Source organism: Halyomorpha halys, unplaced genomic scaffold (assembly GCF_000696795.3).
Source record: "Halyomorpha halys isolate HHAL.00 unplaced genomic scaffold, Hhal_1.1 Scaffold624.1, whole genome shotgun sequence".
NCBI classification, from domain to species: domain Eukaryota; kingdom Metazoa; phylum Arthropoda; class Insecta; order Hemiptera; family Pentatomidae; genus Halyomorpha; species Halyomorpha halys.
In genome coordinates, this window is record NW_027106861.1 from 214,803 (window position 1) to 222,496 (window position 7,694).

Consider the following 7,694-nt stretch of genomic DNA (forward strand, 5'->3'; position numbering starts at 1 on the left):
CGGCGCGGCACTGGCCCGCCAGCTACCCCCACCCCTAACGTCAATACCTCCACCGCCCCCCTACCTGTCCGCTTCGGATTCATCTTCTTAATAAGTTAAGTGGAGGTTCCACGGTGACCGTGATAGTGACAGCCGGATCTGCACTTACCGCAAATCCAAAATACTTGGTACAACAACAAACATCGGTATCCATACGCTTGTGCGTTCCAGAAGAGAGTAAATCACTTCCGATGTACCCTATTTTCATTACATTACATTACAAAAAGGAATAAAATGAAAACGGGCAAGTTGGAAGGAAACGTAGATGTCAGAATAGTTGTAGGATTATAAAAAATCATAGAATAGAACTTAACTTAAAATAGAACTACCCAAATATATAATATCATTATAAATTCATATTTATACTGTGTTAAATAAAACAAAAACACAAAAAGTAATTAGCAAGATTTGAAAAAAATATTTACACCCAATCGATAGAAGTTTAAAATGTACAATCTTAAACTAAGGTTAATTATTTAACTATGCGTAATTTAAACTCGGAGAGAATACATATTCATTTATTTGAAGTTCTAAAACAATACTAACAGAGCAGAAACGTGCTAGTACGCCATTATCGCATGCACCACTTTGATTTAGTTTGGCAAACGTGTAGCAGAACCTTTAATAGTTCTACCAACTATCAATTAAATCCTGATAGAACAACAGCAAATTTTAGGTTACACGTTCAAAGTGGTTCTAAGATTCACAGGTGCGTCACTGTGGAACCTCTGCTTTATTAGAGGGATTTTATGGCATCGTTATATTCTATGTGTAATATTGCAGCTGAATTCAATTTATAATGCATTTTTTCGTAACCTCCTTTATTTTTATATTTGGTTAAAACATGACATGAATACAAAGTACATGATACTTATACATCAATAAGATATTGCCTTCTTCAATTAATCACGAGTTTGCAATCAGCACATAAATCCAAAACCAGGGGCCAAGGTTAATAAAGAATGATAATATGAATAATTTATTTTTATTTCTATACATTCTCATTAATCTTTGAAGTTGTGTGTCCTTTTCTTTATATGAGCACACTATTTCAAAGGTTAATGAGTTTATAGGAATAAAAATAAGTCATTCATATTATCGTTCTTTATTAACTTTGCCCCCTGGTTTTGGATTTATTTGCTGATTGCAAATACGTGATGAGTGTTTGACTAATGTAAGTGCATATCATAAAATGAATAACATAAAGAAAAACAATGGGAAGAAAGATCAACCAATAAAAAAAAAAAAAAAAAAACCTTACTTAATTGAAAGCGTTTTCTGTTCCACGGTCACCGTGGTAGTGACAGTAAATTTGCCACGTACGCGCAGATAGAACTACTAGCTATCAAGCAAACCCTGACGGTACGACAGGAAATGCTATATTACATCATCATAGTTATTACGGTAGCTTTCGCTATCGCTATCACCCTCTTTATGGGATTGAATTTCGAAGTTCTTAATGAGGCATTAGTTGTTGACCGTGGATATTATATATGGGGAAGGCGGTTGCAGAAACAACACAAATAAGTGAAATCCCCACAGCGCAATAGAAGATGCTTTGATACAAGCAAAGGTTATGTCCTGTGTTGCTAGTTCAGTTCCTATCCGTTGGTGTCCAAAAATCTATTTTTTCCCATATTCTCTGCTGGAGACTTTAATTTAATTAAAGTCTGGAAAATTTATATTGCTCCTGAAAGAAGTGAGTCTCTCTAAAAATCTTTAGTTATTAAAACGGATGAGGTGACTTTTGGTATTTTCTTTAACGAAGAAACCATTGCCTGCTTTAGATGTAAAAAAGGAGGACATTTCTCTTCCCAGTGTCCTACCCTTCGTATGTTAGCATCGTACCAACATAGCATAAGAACATCCAGCTCCAAATCTTCAGGCCCAGATCAGATTCACATAAAGTTTATTAAACACTTAACTGCTATTGCCATTGACTTTCTACTAAAGCTTCTTAACAACATGTCGAATGCCAGAGATTTCCCAAAATGTTGGTCCTCAGCAACTGTAATCCCTATATTAAATCCAATAAAGATCCTAAACTAATTCAGAGTTATAGACCCATCTCACTCACCTCGATTCTCTGCAAAACTGTTAATCGTCGCCTCCTTTGGGAACTGGATACTCAAAATCTACTGGATAGGGACCAATGTGGATTTCGAAAATACAAGTCTACCATGCACCACCTCTTCAAATTTAATTCCTTTTTAAAACTTCTTTTGATAGGAACCAGCACGTTTTCGCATTTTTTTAGATCTAGAGAGCGCATTTGATTTATGCTGGAGAAACAAAATTCTAGAATCTTTACAACTATGGGGATTCTCCGGTAACCTTCTGTTTTTATACAAAGTTTCCTGACCAATAGTAACTTTAACATTCGCATTGGTTTAGTGTTTTCTAAAAAAATGATTTGCCTAATGGTGTACCTCAAGGCTCTGTTTTAATCCCATTACTGTTCAATATTGCAATTAATGATATACGAAATTTCATAGAAAAACGACGTTCTGCTTTATTACAGATCTACCTATGTCAATTTTGGTGAATCTTTAATGCAAAAAATATTAAACAATCTGGAAATATGGGCTGTAAGCTGTGGCTTTAGTTTGAGCCTGTCTAAATCATCCACAGTCCATTTTTGCCGAATTCGGATATGTCCCCAAACACTTACGGTATGTCTCGGGAAACGATACCTAAACAACCCGTATTCAATTAGATACCTCGGGGTGATCTTTGATTCCAGGCTGTCATGGAAATAACATGTAGATAAGCTGTTGCCCAAGCTATCTACAACATGCAATGTTCTAAAAATGATTTCAAATTTAACCTATGGATGTGATAGGGCCCACCTGCTCACGATACATCGGTGCATAATAAGGTCAGAGATTGATTAAGGCTGCGAAGTTTATGGGGATGCCTCAAAGAAAATGCTTAATAAGCTAGACTCAGTACACCATGCTATGATTCGTAGAGCTACCGGAGCCTTCAGGACTAGTCCTATCAGCAGCTTACTCTGGGAGGCCCAAAAATGGACACTAGAACTACGTACGCACTTGTTTTTGCTGAAAATTCTAGGTAGTCTCAAAACGACCTAGGACTTTGATGTTTCCTGGTACAGATTACTTAGTCGCCTCTCCAGCTTTCCTCCCCTACCCAATTTCTTTCCCTTCCAAACAAAGTTATACTTATCATTCTCCCCAATCCATTGCCTCCGTGGATTAAGAAAGTAGCCAATTTTGATTTCATCTTAGAATCTATTGATAAATCATCTAACCCTCCTGAAGTACTCAAGCAATGTTTTTTAAGTCTTCTCTCTAGCTACAGGGGCTGTACATGTATTTACACTGATTGGTCAAAATACTTAACTCATGTTGGTTGTTCAGTAATTTTACCAGCGGAGAACATCCACTACAGTCTTCCTCTCACATTCTCAGTGTCTCCGAATTATATGTGCAATCTATTTGTTATTAACGCTATCACATGAAGTAAATGGTTCCGCCTTTGTGATCTGTAGTGATTCTTACTCGAGCCTCAAGGCTATTCAAAATTTCCAAATTTCCTGTGAGTCTCCAGTCATCCAACGGGAAACGAACTGGCTGACACAGCTGCCAAAGAAGCATACATCCTATTCCCAGTGCCTAATTGTAACTTGGCGCTGTATGATTACAATAAATCGGTTCTGACCCAATGAAAGGAAGCATGGCGCTGTTCTTGGTCCAATTTACCTGAAACAAATAAAATGAAGACATAAAATGTGATACTCAACCTCTACCAACAATTCTCGAAAATCGTCTTGATCTAACCCATCATAACCCGACTCAGGATCGGACATACAAGAATAACACACGAGCACCTTATTCAAAGAAATCCTTCACCAACATTTTATAGTTGTAAATGTACACCCAGACAATAGAGCATATCCTAGAACACTGTTCGCGTCTGGAATCTTCAAGAACGTCATTTAGCCTCCGTGACAACGTCAAGCCTTACTGCCAGAAAATTGGAAGAATCTGTTAAAGTTCCTAAGGGAGAAAAATCTGTATCGAGAAATGTAACTACGAAATCCAGAATACGGTGACTCTAACCCTGGAGTTGTATACGGCACCTAAAAATAAAGCAAATAAATTAAATGAGATTAAGACCTAACTGATATTAATGACCATTTAATTTTTCATTTACGTGCCAAGTTTAATCAAAATCGTTATTTGTTTTCTAGGAAAACGGAAAACCATAAAAATTGGATTCAATAAAGTGATACTCCCAGCAGAAGTTGCTATCAGACCCCAGGCCTGTACTAGCCTGTTTCGAACTACCTTTCGCTAGGATAGCTATTCACAACGAATTTTAAATTTTCATGATTGCGATACTATCCCTTACAATATATTCCATATATCTGCAAGTGAAAGTAAAAAATTTGATGTGGTGCACGCATCACAGAACTTTCTCTTACAACCTACATGCGTCTCCAAGTTTTATGTAGATTATTATGCTCTTGAAGTTATTGCTATTTTGGTCATTTACGAGAAAGCAATCTAAAAAAACAAGGAAAGCCCAAAAATTATGAACAAAACAATTTTTTTTTCTGTTGATTTAAAAAATCGTATTTTCGGGTTCCTTGCGGTGGAAATAACGAATACAAATATCATTCCTGCCTAGAATACAGGAAGAACAGTTTAACATATGATAACGGAGCTGTAATCGGGAAAGATTGGCAAATCATTTAATGGCAAATTGTCACCAAATGTCATCTTGTCACCAAGAGGCGGAGGTATGAACATAATCCGCAGGGCCCGGACTGAACAAATTTATAGAGTCAAAAAGTTTATTGAAGTAATTTATTTATTTATTTTTTCGGCCAAGAGTCCCATTGGAGTCCTATACTGCCTAACCATGGTTGGGGGTCAAAAAGTTCTTCACTTTGTGGGATCGCCACGCGATGAAAAAGGTCAACGTCCCAGGCCGGATTCGAACCGGCACCGCCAATAGACATCAAATTGGTAAGACTGTGTCTTAACCACTGAGCTATGGGCGGCCCCTTATTGAAGTAATACACACAAGTAAAACAAAAATTGTATTCTAAGATAAGTAATGTCACGTAATCTTATCATAGTCTAACCATATAGGTGACATCATATGTAAGTAGATTGGTCGATGAATAACATGTCACAATCTCACTAGAGGAGATCATAACACAAAAAAGGCCACTCTTCCATGCCGGATCCACCCCACTAAGACTCCCAGGGAGCGACGGTCATATATCACTTTTGAAATACTTGCAGAAAATGGGAAGATCAGACTTTAAGTCTAAAAATAATATTTAAAAGGCGCTTGAAATTGAAAAACGTCTTGAATGTAACAATCTTATAATATGAATGTTGTTTATAGTTCAATGAGAAAAAAAAATTGTCTATTAAGTCTAGGTAAGGAATATTGAAATAAGGTATAGAAGGAATTATTCGAACTTACCGGAAAAAAGGCAACAAGAATTTTTTGTGAATAAGTGCTGTTAATAAAAAATAGTTTATTAGGTAATATTATTAGCAAGATATTAATGAAGTGATTATTATCAAACTTTACTATTATTATTGGAGGAAGATAGTCCGGGGGGCGGTCAATAAAGGTATATTGAAAACGATTCCCTAGTTCTCACCCAGGAATTATATCCTTTCTCTACCTGCTCCTGTTTTTCTGCTTAGTAACAGAACAGCATTCTTATCAGGTTGTTAGGACTATTGTTTATCAAATTTCTTAATATCTCCCTCTTTTTTATTTATTTATTTATTGTGATTAACAACTGTACAAATAATAAATACAATAAGTAAATATGTTGTATGTTTCATATACACTTGAAAATCTTGGGAAGGAACCACCCATTAGTGGTACTTCAAGCATTAATTTAAATTAGAAGGTCCCTTGGCCATCTTTTTTTCAGACGCCTCGGAGGATTATCAGAGATTGTTAAGGATGAAAGATTAAGAATTAATGGGTTAGGATGGTTAAGGAGTTTGGAATGAAAATACGTATATCTGTTTTGGACCAAATCTGCAACGAATGGGACTTTAAGGTCTTTGTGGATGAGTATTTGTAACGTAATAAGGAGCATCAAGGATTTTGGATTGTAAGGTTTGGATGCGGGAGGAGAATTTGATGGCTTGGTAGAGTATCTCCCTTTTACATATTTCTATACCTCACCTATACCATATCTACACCACTTATCTGTTTCACCTGTTACTGTTACCTTATACATCTACCTCTCTACCATACTTAATACTATTTTTAATGAGTAGTCTCTTACAATTTATGTGTCTAGATCTATATTGAGAACTTGTATCACACCTGGTTATATTCATTAACAACTTGTCTCTAGTCCACCAACATTTATATTTCCTCATATTGTTATTAGTAATATTTTATTAATTTTAGTTTTTCTATATACTCCTATAAACTTAACAGTTGTTTTGAAATGTTTTTTTTTTAATGTTTTTTTTTTTAATGTTCTTTTAAAATGTTTGTATCTTGTTTTTTCATCTAGCCCTGACGAAGCCCTGCAAAGTGGGGCGAAACGTCGGTTAACAATAAATAGTTTTCTTTTACTATTTTGATAGCTTTATTGACCGCCACCCGGACTATCTCCTTCATAAGGTCGGCTATCTTCTTCCAATATACTATTATTACTTAGTAATAGTAAAAAAAATGCGGTTTATTTTACGCAAAACAATTATTTTTTGTTATTATTATGTAGTATTAATTTTCGTTATCGAGCAATATCTTGATCGATTTATTTACATTACTGAAAAAATAAAAAAAATGGAATATTGAATTGAAGTGGGTCAACAGTATTACTTTGCAGTTTTACGCTGGATTTATATCGTATTATGGAGTTATATCGTACCCCTATAAACTCTACTTCATTCGTCACAAATGATGCTGTATTGTAGTTACATACCTAGCGCTTTTTGCACCAATAAAATATTGAAAACTCCAGAGCAATTAGAACCATTTTATTCCCAATTACCTAGACCACATCTCATATCAAAGACCCTTAACCCAATAATATCATAAGATCTTCATAAAGGTAGGATATAGTACAAGAGCCCGTGGGAAAAAAGGCAGCTATCTCACCCCAATTTTCGAATTCATTAATGTAAACTACTTATAGTTAAAAGTCAAAATTTATGAGTCTGCCAATCCAGTTCAGGGGAGTTTGAAAATTGTGGCTGTTCCAAAAAGTAACAAAAACTAAAAAAATGTAGTTATTTCATATTTCTTGGTACTTGACCCACGTGAAACTAGGGTTGATACTGACAAAAGAAACCTGTCTGCAAGGTTGTGCTATGACGCACTGTGCAGACGCGTTCCAAAATTCAACCTTAACTCAAAAATGGAATTTTTTCATACCTCTTGGCTTTTAACTCATACAAAACTAGAGTTAGTACGGACACAAAAGAAACCTGTCTGCCATGCTTGTTCTGTGCCCGCGTTGTACAGAAGCCTTCCAAAACTCGACTTTATGAACTCAAAAATGCAGTTATATCGTACCCCTTGGTTCCCGACTCATATAATATAGGGTTTTTTTTTAAGCCCGATAGAACTTGAAATTGTAAAAAATAACACAAAAAATTAAATTGTAATCAAAATTTTTTTTTTATTCGAAA